Source organism: Chrysemys picta, chromosome 1, assembly GCF_011386835.1.
Source record: "Chrysemys picta bellii isolate R12L10 chromosome 1, ASM1138683v2, whole genome shotgun sequence".
Classification (NCBI taxonomy): Eukaryota; Metazoa; Chordata; order Testudines; family Emydidae; genus Chrysemys; species Chrysemys picta.
The window spans coordinates 35,858,314-35,872,082 of NC_088791.1; the positions used below are offsets into that span (position 1 = coordinate 35,858,314).

At 47.0% G+C, this 13,769-nt stretch overlaps 1 long non-coding RNA gene across 1 annotated transcript in view; it reads left to right on the forward strand.

The window, feature by feature from the left end:
• Positions 1-847: 847 nt before the first annotated feature.
• Positions 848-13,769, forward strand: part of LOC112061286 (uncharacterized) — a 101,893-nt gene continuing 88,971 nt past the window's right edge. The window contains exon 1 of the long non-coding RNA XR_010589855.1: positions 848-959. This is a non-coding gene — a long non-coding RNA (uncharacterized LOC112061286). The remainder of the gene's footprint in view (positions 960-13,769) is intronic.

The following is a 13,769-nucleotide window of genomic DNA, read 5'->3' on the forward strand; positions in this document are numbered from 1 at the left end:
TATGTTAATATATCAGCTCAAGACTGGAGGCCTTTCTGGAAGACATGCTTTAGTTAAACACAAGTTATTGGCCTTGATACAGAATAACTGGATGGAAGTTCTGTAGTGTGTGTTATACAGGACAGACTGGAGATGATCTAATGCACCGCTTCTCAACAGGAGCAGGTTTCAGGGGATCCGCCAAAATAAACCAGGTTCTGGCACCAGGCAGCAGGGCTCAGGGAGGGAGCACCACCTCCACTCTCTGAGTCACCTCAGTGGGCCACCCAGCCTGTCGGCATGGGAGGGGAACAACCAACAATTGCAGTGTCATTTCTGAACAGAGATCTCCCCCTGCCATCCGAAGGGGTGCCTCACAGCCATTGACTCCACGAGCAGGCAGCAGCTAGCTAAGGAGACACACCACTGCTCTGCCCTGCTATATCAGCATTTTAGGGAGCAGGACCATTTCAGGGAGAATGTGACCCCACGTGACCCCCCCCCACACACACACACACACATCGCCTCTGGTTGGGGGCCTGCAGGTTTGTCTATCTAAGTTTAGGGGTGTTAGGGTATAAAAAGGTTCAGAACCACTGATTTAATGGTCTCTTCTGGCCTGTGGTTACGTCTACACTACGAGCTAGAAGTATTATCCCCAGCTTGTGTATATGTAACCCATGTGCTTAACAGGGAGATATCTCTTTAGGAGACCCATTTGGGGGAAGGGAGGAGTGAGCTGTGTCTGGGTCATTGTTGCTAGGCAGATTAAGCACTCCACATCCAGAAGTTTCTGGAATTGGGTATGGTAGTTTTGGGTATGCTCCAATAGGTTCCCTGTTGCTAGGGTCAGAGTCCATAAGGGCAAGCAGTCAGGGCAGCTGCTTTGCAGAAGGCCATGTTTCCTGTGTGATTTGGGAGAAGCTGAGCCCAGGAGCAGAAAGCAGGCTGTTGTCCCTAACTCAAGCATTTTGCAGCAGGTTAGAGATATTGTTAACCCTCTCACAAGGAAGCATAGGCAATGCTAATTATAGCAAAGGAAAATTGGGAAGGAAAAATAATTTCTATTTTAATTGTACACTTTGAATTTTGTTTTGATTTTAGCCAAGTTGTTCTAGTTAAATTGTCTCAACTAGTGCGATTCAACAGCTTTTCTTTAAGAGTCATTTATATTTTGCTATTCTCAGTTTTGTAGTTTCTTGTAACAGGGTTTTCTTTAACTCTACACACTTAACTGAGTGATTGATTAATCAGTTAGCTGACTGGCTAGGAGTGATTTCAGCATGGGAAGAGTCTGTATGGATTCCAACTGAAGATTCCAAGCAAGTGGAGGGAAGATGTTGTTTTAGAGTCAGGAAACTGTATAGATTTTATCAAAGACTCTAACTGAGACTTAGGTGAACAAAACCTAAGCTTTTGGGAACACTCAGGCCTTGGCTACACTTGTGAGTTACAGCACAATAAAGTAGGGTTACCATATGTCCTCCTTTTCCCGGACATGTCCGTTCGGCACTCAAACCCCCGTCTGGGGGGAATTGCCAAAAAGCCGAACATGTCCAGGAAAATGGCGGCTCTGCTCCTCCCGACTCTTCGGCTCTGTTTAAGAGCCGAGCTGCCCGAGCGCTATGGGCTTCAGGCAGCCCCCTTGCCTCCGGACCCCAGCTGCCGGCCGGGCACTTCCCCTCCCGGGCTCCGGCGGTGCAGGGTCCGGAGGCACGGGGGCTGCCCAAAGCCGGTAGCGCTCGGGCAGCCCGGCTCTTAAACAGAGCCGAGGAGTCAGCGGAGGAGCAGAGCCTCCGTGGCTCTGCTCCTCCTCTGACTCTTCGGCTCCGTTTAAGAGCTGGGCATGGGGGCTGCCCGAAGCCGGTAGCGAGCGGGCAACCCTGCTATTAAACAGAGCTGAAGAGTTGGGGAGGAGCAGAGCCGCCGCAGCTGGAGGCTCTGCTCCTCCTCTGACTCTTCGGCTCTGTTTAAGAGCCGGGCTGCCCGAGCGCTACCGGCTTCGGGCAGACCCCATGCCTCCGGACCCTACACCGCCGGAGCCCGGGAGGGGAAGTACCTGGCTGGGGGCGCAGGGTCCGGAGGCAAGGGGGCTGCCCGAAGCCCAAGCGCTACCGGCTTCACGGTTTGCCGGGCAGCCTCCAGACCTTGCGCCCCCGGCTGGGCGCTTCCCCTCCCGGGCTCCAGCTGCGCTGGGGAAGCACCGGCCGGGGGCGCAGGGTCTGGGGGCTGCCCGGCAAACCATGAAGCCGGTAACACTCGGGCAGCCCTTTCCGCGTGGCTGGGAGTGGGAGGGAGGAGGGGGCAGAGTTAGGGCGGGGAAGGGGCGGAGTTGGGGTGGGGCTGGGGGTGGGGAAATGGGCGGGGCCATGGCCTGTGGAGGGTCCTCTTTTTTTATTTATTAGATATGGTAACCCTACAATAAAGCAGTGCCCCAGCTCACTCCCCGTCCACACTGGCAAGGCATATAGAGCATTCTGACTCCGAAGCTAGATCGCTGCTGGTACTCCACCTCGGCGAGTGGAAAAACATTTGCTGTGCCCCCGCTGGAGCGCCGTGGCACCAGTGTGCACGAGGTGTTGCGTTATTGCGCTGTGATCAGCCTCTGGAAACTTTCCATAGTCCCCTTAAGTCAAGTGGCCACTCTTGTCATTGTTGTGAAATCGGCTGCAGGAATGCAGAAGTGCCCTTTCAAAGCTCCATTTTGGAGAAGCTGGCTGCTTATCAGCTCCAGGAAAAAGCAAACATTTACTGTTTGCTTTCAGTGAGTGAGAGAGAGGCGGGGGGAAAGAAAGGGGTCTGAACTTACAAGACAGCATGCTGACACACTCTCAGCACCCCAAAAACCCACTCACTCCCCCCACATACACACAAGACACTCCCTGTCACACTCCACACACACCCCATTTGAAAAGCATGTTGCAGTCACTTGTATGCTGGGATAGCTGCCCATAATGCACTGCTCCCAATGCCGCTGCAAGTGCCGCAAATCTGGCCATGCCAATGCGCTTGAAGCTGTCAGTGTGGGCAGACTGCAGCGCTTTCCCTACTGTGCGCTACGAAGGCAGGTTTAACTCACAGCACTCTACATCTGCAAGTGTAGCCATGCCCTCAGTTTCTTCTCACAGTATTTCTGGGGGGACTGAACTGTTCAGATTTTAATATTTTCTTTATATATGTTTATGTATAACTGTGAAGGTAATGTCTGTGGATTATAAAATAGCCAGGTCATTCTGTAAAAATTAGATTATCATTTCTTTCTTTATCGTAAGATTTTATAAAGTTATTTAATTATATTCATTTCTTTAGTTCCTTTTGGGACTTGAATGTGGGGAGGTAGACTCTGTGCAATTCTTGCTGAAAATCCTTGGAGACTGAACTCTGGATCTCCAGCTGCTTTCTATTGGAATTGTTGTTGTTGTTTTTTTAAACGCACTGGAGATGGGAAATGAAGTGAACTCTAGCCCACCCGAAGGTTACATACATATACTTGATCTAGCTTGTTGAGAGCTAGCATGAAAAGACAGGAAAGATTCAAGGTAAGAGAGAAGAATTAAAATGAGACTGAAAGAAAATAATGAATGGTATAGCTCCTACTGCAAATGCCTACTATGAAGTATAATATTGTCATAATAACCTACATTCATATAATGTGCAAAAGGCTATCCCAGGCCTATGCAGTGCATCACTTAAGTCACACTACAGCTCTATTTTGAGGACCTAAGCGGTAAGCACCGCAATGACACTTTGCACAAGGGTGAGTAACACCCACAGCTCTTTTAACGCATAAGGATACAAATATCATGGAAACCAGCTAACTAATACATAGGACTTGATTCACCAGAGTCTGTGGTGTCAGAAAGTTCATCTAGAGGAAGGTTGCAGTTGATTGGTAGAGCCAATGAGTGAGATGGTGATGTTGACCAGAGAAGGGGCATGGCCAAATCTTCTGGGGAATACACTGTCAGCTGGGCTTCTGTGGAGCCAGGGCTACAAATTAAAGCTCTGCTTCCATCATGGAATCCCCAAAGATAGTGCAAATACTGCCTGCCCTCAGGGACGGTGCAAGGAAGTTTTGCGCCCTAGGCGAAACTTCCACCTTGCGCCCCCCCAGCTAACCCTGCCCCCCCCCTCCATGGCAGCTAACCCAGCCCCCCACCCGGGAAACCCCCCCGGGGCAGCTAACCCTGCCTAGGGAGCCGCCCCAGCTCACCTCGGCTCCGCCTCCTCTGCTGAGCACGCCGGCACCACTCTAAGTCTCCTCCCCTCCCAGGCTTGCGGCGCCGATTGGAGGAGACTTAGAGTGGGGGCTGTGTGCTCAGCGGAGGAGGCAGAGTGGAGGTGATCTGGGGCGGGGAGCGGTTCCCCTGTGCGTCTCCCCCATTACTCTGGGCGGCCCTCCCCGCACCCCCCCGCCCCAGCTCACCTTCACTCCACCTCCTCACAGGGGTGGCATGTTTGTAGAAATTTTGGTGGTGCCCAGAACCCGCCCCTGCCCAAACTCCGCCTCCCACCTGCCCAAGGCTCTAGGAGGGAGTTTGGGGGAGGGAGGAGGTCTGGGATGCAGGCCCTAGGCTGGGGCAAGAGATTGGGGTGCAGGCTCTGGGAGGGGTGCAGAGGGATGGGGTGCAGGTGTGAGGGCTGTGGGGTGTGGCTGCAGATGAGGTTTGGAGTGTGGGAGGGGCTCAGGGCAAGAGTAGGAGTGTGGGGGGGGTGAGGGCTCTGGCTGGGACTGGGGATAAGGTGTTTGGGGTGCTGGAGGGGCTCAGGGCTCAGGCAGAGGATCAGGGTGTGGGGGGATGAAAGCTCTCACTGGGGGTGTGGGCTGTGGGGTGGGGCAGAGCTGGGGATGAGTTTGGGGTACAGGCAGCCTGCTCTGGGACAGGGGCCAGAGAGGAGGAATCCTCCCGGTTCTTTCCTTGCCGGCAGCAGCAAGCTCTGGGGTATGAGCCCCCCTCCTCCAGCAGCACACTCACCCCCACCACTGTCACTGCATGTGCTCCTCGGGTCCCTCTCAGGTCCTGGAATCTCCCTTGCCTCCCCCATGGTGGGGCGCTGCATGTGCCTCCTCCCCTGCTGTTGCCCCTGACTGTAGCCTCACTGGGGGTGAGGGATGGGGGTACCTCCTTGCCCAGCATGAGGCAGGAGTGGTGACTGGGCAGGGGGGTCCCCTGTGCTGCTGGAGGGTCCCGTTGGAAAAGGGAAGGGTCTGAGGGGGAAGGGCAGGCTCAGAGTCAATCTTCCCTGGCAGTTGAGAAGGGGGGGCACTAGGACCCTGCGGCAGCAGTTACTGCAGACAAAGACAGAGATGCTCTGCTCCTCTGCTGCGGGGGCCCATGAAAGGCGAGTGGGGGGGTAGGTGCAGCAAGTCGGGGCCAGGGGACACTCGGGGAAGGTGTGGGGGGCTGCAGGTGGTGCCGGGGGGGAAACACGGCCCCAAGTATTGCTGGAGCTGGGCCCATGGCTCTGAATATTGCTGGTGCCCGAGCACCACGTGGATATGGAACTCGCTGCCTATGCCTCTTCCCTGAGTGGGCTTTTAGGCGCCCCCAACCACTAGGTGCCCTAGGCGGCTGCCTAGTTTGCCTAAATGGTTGCACCGGCCCTGCCTGCCCTCCCACAGGAGGAATCATGGGGCACAGACTTCATTGCTGGTGCACAATGGTGTAGATTACAAGAGGGTAGGAATCAAGCCTTTTAACTATATCTTTTATGGTGGTTTGTGGTGACAAAATATTCTTTTTATCTCTTTCCTATATATTCATTATTCACTTCAGAATCAGCTCCAAGCTAAGATAAATTTCAACTAAACCTTGAAGTAGAATCCAATTTAGATGTTCTGCTAATTCAGTAAAGCTAATTAACTTGGTTCTGCTTTTTGAATCAGTTTGCTTGAATTTAATGCTTATGTTTGGTAAGCAGATAGATAAAGAGATAAATGGGTCACTGTATTTATGACTGCTCATTATTTCCTTTAATATCCATGCTGAATAGTGTAAGTTCTGATTACAATTAAACTGCTTTTATTCCATTTTAGCAGTAATTGACTGAAACAGGCAATTTGTACTTTGATTCTGTCTTTTAAGTAATTGACAATCACAAACCATTTCTTGATAACACATTTAATCATTCAGCTCTTTTTGGATTGTTTAGAAATAGCTTCATATAGTCTTGTTCAATGTAGTGAGAGTTCCTATAGGATATTCAACAATTCTTCCTCTCCTGGTTGTCCTCTTTCCTCTCTAATTGCTCCTCCAGTGTTTCCTTCAGAGGAACTTCCTCATCCCTGTTCTAAGTTTGGGGTGGGGGGAGATCTCACAGGGCTCTGTCTTTAGTCCCCTTTTCCTCTCCATCTGCACTTTGTCTTGGGTAATCACATCCTCAAACACAAATTCAGCTGCCATCTCTATGCTTATGAGCCTTAGATCTATGTCTCTACTCCAGACAGGTCTCCTTCTGTCCAAACTAAAATCTCAGGCGGTTGTTCTGACATCTTTTCATGGATGTTTAGCCATCAGCTCAAGCTCAATATGGCTAAAACAGAGCTCATAATCACCCCTCTCTGCTACCTCCTCTTTTGATTGCTGTATACAACACCACCATCCTGCCTGTCACTTAGGCTTGTAATCTGGATGTCTTTGACTCAAACCTTTCTCTCTTGATCCTCACCTCTAGGCTATGTCTAAATCTTGCAGATTCTTTCTGCATTGCATTTCTGATATACTGCCTTTTCTGACCATCCTCACAGCTAAAGCTCCCATCCAAGCTACTATCACCATTCCACTTCTCAATTACTGCAACATCCTTTTCTCTGGCCTTGAAAAATGCAACTGTATCCTGTTCATGTCCATTCAGATGGCTGCTGCAAAGATAATTTTCCTACCCTGTCAAGTTGACCAGGTCACCCCCACTTTGCATCCCTCCACCGGCTCACCTTCTTTTTGATGCAATAGATATGTGGATCTGTGTTCACTTTAAAGTCCCTTAATGGTCAATCCCCACCCAACCTACCATCTCTCTTTCACTATCAGGATGTTGACTCCTGCCTCTAATCAATCATGAAGCTAGCTTCCATTGCCCACTTGTTAAATTTTAAGCAAGCAACTTCATACATTTTGCCCCTCACACTTGAGAAAAGTTCTCCGTAAACATCTGTAAAGCTACTTCATTATTATGCTTCAAAACCCTCCTCAAAACTCTCTTTTGTCGTGATGCCTATAAAATAACTCATTGGTTAGGCCATAGGTGTCCTGAAACCACTGCCTTTTATACTGACCAATACTGTGTCAGTGTTTCCTTGTATGCCCCATCTGTCTACAGTGTCATCTGTGGTCTCTTGTCTTAGACTGTAATCTCTCTCGTGCAGGGACAGTCTTTCTGTTCTGTGTTTGTATAAGGGGGTCCTGGTCCATGAGTAGGGCCTGTAGGCACTACAGTAATGCAAACAAACACTAATAAAACAGTTATTAAAATAAACGAACAAGCAAACACAAAATAACCTAGGGTAAGTTCAGCAAAAGGTTCACTGACTTCTGAGCAAGACTATACTGACTTTACTGGGAGTTTTGAGCAAACCTGGGTTCAGTTGGTGATGGAATGCTGGAGAAATTGGTAGCTTACATTCAAAGTAAGGGTTGAGTTCCTTTGAGGAACACAAAATAGTACCATGTATCCTTAGCAATATTATTTTACACCATTGACCTTATGAGATAATGGGGCCAGATCCTCAGCTAGTTTGCATCAATACAGTCTCTTTGAAGTCAGTGGAACTACTCTGATGCTACACCAGCTGAGAATCTGGTCCAGGTTCTTAGCCTTAAAATGTCCTATTTATGGTTTACTATTATCGCCATAGGGTGTTAGATACATTGATAATAATTTAGAGCAGTGGTTTTCAACCTGTGGTCCTCAACCAGAGGGGTCTGCACCTCCAATCAAAAATGTTTAGGGTTCTGCAAATGAAAAAAAGGTTGAAAACCACTGATTTAGAACAAAGCTGAGGGTCAGTGGAAGTTAATGGGATGCTACAAGAAATCCACAGGTTTGACCTGATATCAGTTTCCAAAATCTGTTTTTATCAGCCTCATTCATTAATTTCCTACACTGTTGAGCTACTCCTTTTTTTACTGTATTAGACTTATATGAAGCCAAGAGTTTAAAAACATGAAATCATGTAATCTATGGCTCCCATGGCAGCTGTGACCAAAGTCCAGCCTTAGGCAAATTGTCAAAAGGTTGGCCTCCTTTTTGCAGACAGTTTGCATCTGTCTGCATCTGTTTTGCAGACAGTTTGCAGACAGTTAGGACCTGCCATTTTTGCATCTGTCCTTGAATTGTGGGTACAAACATAGGTGTGCGCAGGGGGTGTGCCGGGTGTGCCTGGGCACACCCTAATGCAGGGCAGGCAGAGCTGTGGGGCGGGCGGGGCTACGTGCTCCTGCAGGGCAGCGTGTATGGTGCTTCGCTGAGCCAGACGCTGCTAGGAGCCTCCCTCATGGTTGGGCGGGGGGTTGGAAGTGGTGGGGGGCAGTCAGGGGACAGGGAGCAGGGTGGGTTGGGCCAGGAGGTGGGGTGCTCTCACCTCAGGGGCAGCTCCCCCCTCCCCAGTGTCCCTGCATGCAGGGGAGAGTCTCGGCAGAGGCAGGGCAACTCTGTATGCTGCCTCCCTCCCCCACCCAGCGCTGACCTGGTTCCCAACCCATTGGCCAGGAACCCCAGCCAATGGGAGCTGTGGGGGGTGGTGCCAGAGCTGCCTGACCGCGCCTCCCCTGCAGGGAGCGGGAGGGAGCTGCAGGCAGAGAGAGCCTCAGGATATTCTTCAGGGGGACAAGGAGTCCAGGGCAGCCTGGGGGGTTAGCGGGGGGTCTGGCACTGGCAGCAGCAAATGACCTGGCCCCAGCCCACTCTGCTCCACCCCACCGGCTCCCAGCATTTCTCAGTGGTGGGGGTTTGGGGGAAGGGGTGGGGCATGCTGGGGCCGGGTTGCTCGCTGGTGCCAGGCTCCCCACTAAGCCCCCAGGCTGCCCTGGACCCTGTGTCCCCCTGAAGCACAAGGCCCCCCAAAGCACGGGGTCCATGGCGGTTGCCCCAATCTCTCCTATGGTTGGGCCAGCTCTGCTTGGGCACCACCAAAAATCATACAAACCTGCCGCCCCTGATTGGATAGGGGGTGGGATTATGGGGTGGTGGTTAGGGACGGGGGTCTCTGGAGTGGGTGGTCAGAGAGCAGGGGGGGGGGGTTGGATGGGGCATGGGAGTCCCGGGGTCTGTCAGGAGGCGGGGGGTGGATAGGGGTCAGGGGACAGGGAGCAAGGAGGGTCGTGGGGGTGGGTGTCTTTGGAGGCGTTGATCAGGGGAGAAGGAGCTGGGGGGAGTTGGATGAGTCGGGAGTTCTGGAGGGGCTGTCAGGAGGCAGGGGTGTGGAGAGGGGTTGGGGGAGGCAGGGAGCAGGGGGGGTTGTATGGGTCAGGAGTTCTGGGGGTCCTGTCAGGGGGTGGGGAGCAGTTGGATAGGTGTGGGAGTTCCGGGGGTCTGTCTGGGGGCGGCGGTGTGGATAAGGGTCGGGGCAGTCAGGGGACAAGTAGAGTCCTAGGGGGGCAGTCAGGGGACAAGGAGCAGGGAGGCTTAGGTAGGGGGTGGGGTCCTGGGGGGCAGTTAGGAGCAGGGGTCCCAGGAGAGGGTAGTCAGGGGACAAGGAGCAGGGGGGGTTGGGGGTTCTGAGGGGGGAAGTCAGGGGGCAGGAAGTAGGAGGGAGTGGATGGGGGCAGGGTTGGGGCAGGGCTAGGGCATGGCGGGGGCGGGGCTCCCTGGGTGCACACCCTAATGAAATGGGCTGTGCACGCCTATGGGTACAAATGCACCATTATGTGGGCAGAGTTAGTCACAAATTGCATTAATAGAAAAGTAGGTTGAGACTTTGGTGTGACTTAGATATAGGCAAAGCTATCAAAATAAAAAATCTGGGTAAAGATAAAATTGTTTTACATTGTGTTAGTTAGCACATTTTTGTAATGAGACTGACAAAAAAAAATTGTATTTGGGGTTTGGGCTATCACTGTTGATTAGATATCCATTATTTAGGAAGTAATTTCAAGCAAAATGCTTAGAAGGGTTCCCACTGGCTGACTGGATGACAGAACTCTAGATCTCTGGCACTGGCGGGATATAGATTACAGACAAATACTATAGCATAAAGACATAACGAAAAGGCCATTGCATATATATATTTCTTTATTGAGGAGATACTCTACTATGGAAAACTTCTTTTAAATCTTTTTGGTTGAGGACCAGGGAGGCTAGCTGCTACCTGTAAAACTTTTCCTATATAGAGGGGAAATATTGATGCAAAAGTGATTATTAATAAAATTATTATAGTTTATTTTTACAATGCTAGGTTGTTATACATTTGTATGTATGTGTTAAATTTCAAGAAATACTGATAAGTACTTTTATATCCATGGTGCTTGGAGAATAATGGTTTTTATATTTATTTTTAAACTTCTTGTTTTATTAAAAGAAATGTTGAAGCTAATTAAAGAAACTCCTAGGCAATCTCTGCTTTCTCTCTATAAATGAGATGGTTGAAGGAGATGAGACGATTCAAGGATAATGCCTCCCCTTGCCCATAGATCTATACTTGACACCTCCAGGTCATATTGCAGAGTCTGGAATTAAGTTTTATAACTTCTATTTTGTTGCAATATTCAATATAGTTTATTTCAGGCAATGTTCAAAAGAGATATTTGACTATTAAGTATTCTGATTGTTATAGAGTGTTTAATAAGAGTTTTAATTCTCAATTATGGGTGAAGCTACTTATGATCGTTATCTTGGGAACTGTTTGGTTAAAAAGCAGGAGTGTTTTCTCAACAATCCAGATTCCCCATTGTTAAGGAATGTGAATATATTCTGTTTAAAGGGACCTCGGAAAGAAGAAACATATTGCACTTGGTTTGACTAAATCATAGATGCTGAGCCTGGACCCTTCTCACTCCCCCATCTCTCCACCTTTTCTCTTCATAAAGAAAAATCTTTATTTTAAACCCACACAAAGAATTCTTGAAACATTCTTAAAAACTGATTCCTTTTATAAATAGTCTAAAGTTTTCAAGTTACTTTAAGGAAAGCATTTATAGATAGAAATTGTTTTGTAGAAAATCTTTGTTCAATCCTTAAATGCATAGAAATGGCATATGCTTCTTTGAGGTGTTTATTTGCAACTGATTTATCTTTAAATGCACACCTCATAATAACTGCATGATTATATAACTATTCCTATATCAATAGTAAGCTGTTCTATAGTAATTCACTAAATATAGTAATAACTAATACTATAACTGCTTACTTAATAAAAGAAGCTATTGAGTGTAAAATATTGTTATTAATTGGAGAATTAATTTTCTATCTGTGCTTGTTTTGCTTAGTTTTTGACTCATGGAGTCCCCTAATACACAGTAAAAACCCCAGGTGATTAAAATAATGGGAGTCATGTCTCTGACTGGGCATTATGAAAGACAATTACTAAGATTAGGCCCCTCCCATTCCTTGCTTTTCTAGACCATAAGTGCTAACAATTTTTTGGAATATAATTACTTGGCACTCAATAACTTGAAATAGCCCTTTCTATCACCTGTTAATAGCATCCTGAAGTGTTGGATAGTGTGTAAAATTAGTTGACATAATTTAACTAATTACAAAAATAACAAACCTCCAGATTCCCTGTGAATTGTTACTCGTCAAAGCTTGTGTCTCAACTCTTGCACAGAATAAGGGAACAATGTTAGAATGTTACTATTTTAATGAACTTTAGGAATCAAAAGGGAGAAGTGACATGGATATTTTATTGAGCTTGCCTTGGTACAATGGCACTACTAAAAATTCTGTCTTCCTTCTCCCCTTCACATCATTATAACCTACCCAGAATTTATACTTAACTCAATTGCAAATAATATTTCACCTCTTCTTTTAATTCATTTGGGTTTTAAAATTAGAAAAACAAAGCATAAAGACAAATCTAAAATGGACTCTCATCCATTCTGAGGTAAGGCAAAAATGGTCCATAAAGTTCCCATTAACCTAAATGGTAGGAACATTTGCTTAAGCCTTGATGAGTAGATTGTTAACTGAGTTCAGCAGCAGGGAAGACCACAGTTAATCAGCTCTGACTTCACTAGTAGTTACCCAGGAGTTAATATGAGTAACTTACATTTTAACCACTTGTACTTCCCTGGGTATACAGTAAGATAGGTATGACAAATATGAAGTTTTGCTCTTAGTCTAGTACTATGCAATATTGAAAATGGCACACATGCTCTGCTGTATACAAATAATAATGTCCTGACTTAAATAACAAACTGTTAAGGAGATCACAGAATACTAAAGAGGCAATCTGTAGAGAGGAAATATTTTATAAAATGGTATAAGCTCTTAGCAAAAGTGTCTGCTTAAAAAAGTCCTGAGATTTGAGTCAATGATTTCTTAAATAGTAAGTACTACTTGTAGACTTACAGTGAAATTGATTTAAATCATCCACAACCATTACAAACATACACTTTTTATCATGAAAGTACTGATTAGTAATTAGGCAGATCACATACCAAATTCATGCTGATAAGGCTGAATCTGACACAAAAAATAACAGTAATGTAAAATCCCCACAGATAGCGTACCTCATTTTCCATTATAAAACTCAGGTGAGCGTACATTCAGATCTCAACAAAACTTTTTTCAAAGTCATTAACTTTGAAAATTAGAAATCAGTTCAATCCCAAGGCAAGGTGTAGACACCAGATTAAACACAAGTCCATTTATAGATCAGTTTTCTCTCTGTTTCGCTTTGTGTTGTTGTTGCTACATTCGGAAGATGCACATGTCGGAATCAGAATTTTCTTCCAGAGTCTAGCAGTGGGGAGCCTATGAGCTAATCAGCTTTGCCTCGCCACTAACTGTGACTATAGTCTGTGTGAATTAAATGGAGGCATTTAAAAGAATTTCGCTAGCTAAGGAGGCATAACACAAATTGTACAAAGGGCAATTTAGAACTTGAGAATGGATGAAGACATGGAGATGTCAGTGCAACATTCAGAAGCTAAATCTTCATTTTCCACTTGTTTGAACTCGACGCTGATTAGCTTTTCCTCTCCTCCATCTGTTTGGTAGGGCACATTATTAATTGACAATAGTTAGCTGGTTTATTTTTGTCCTAAATGAGTTACAATTGTCAATAGTAGTAACAGAGGGGTGATGGCTCTATTTTTAAAACATTCAGGCAGATATAGCATTATCTTGCTTTTCTTCCCCACACAAATCTCCCAGTGGCTTCACAATTGCAGAGTTTGGAGTATACAGGGAATGTCAGGTCCATCGGGTAATAATTAATGAAATAACATGTCACTTATAAGGGTGCTTGTCTTCACTTTCCCCCTCTTCTCTTTGTAAAATCCCAGTAGAGGTTCATATTTTAAAAACCTATTTAGGGGAGTTGGATATTCCTAGGATTTCTTTCTCCTAACTGACTCCTACTAATTAGTCTTACACAACTCCCTCAAAGCAGGCCAGGATAGCAGCTGAATTAAATAGTTGTAGGACCAATACTGTTCAACATATTCATAAATGATCTGGAAAAACGGTTAAACAGTGAGGTGGGAAAATTTGCAGATGATACAAAATGACTCAGGATAGTTAAGTCCTAAGCAGGCTGTGAAGAGTTACAAAGGGATCTCACAAAACTGGGTGACTGGGCAATAAAATGGCAGATGAAATTCAATATTGATAAATACAAAATAATGCAC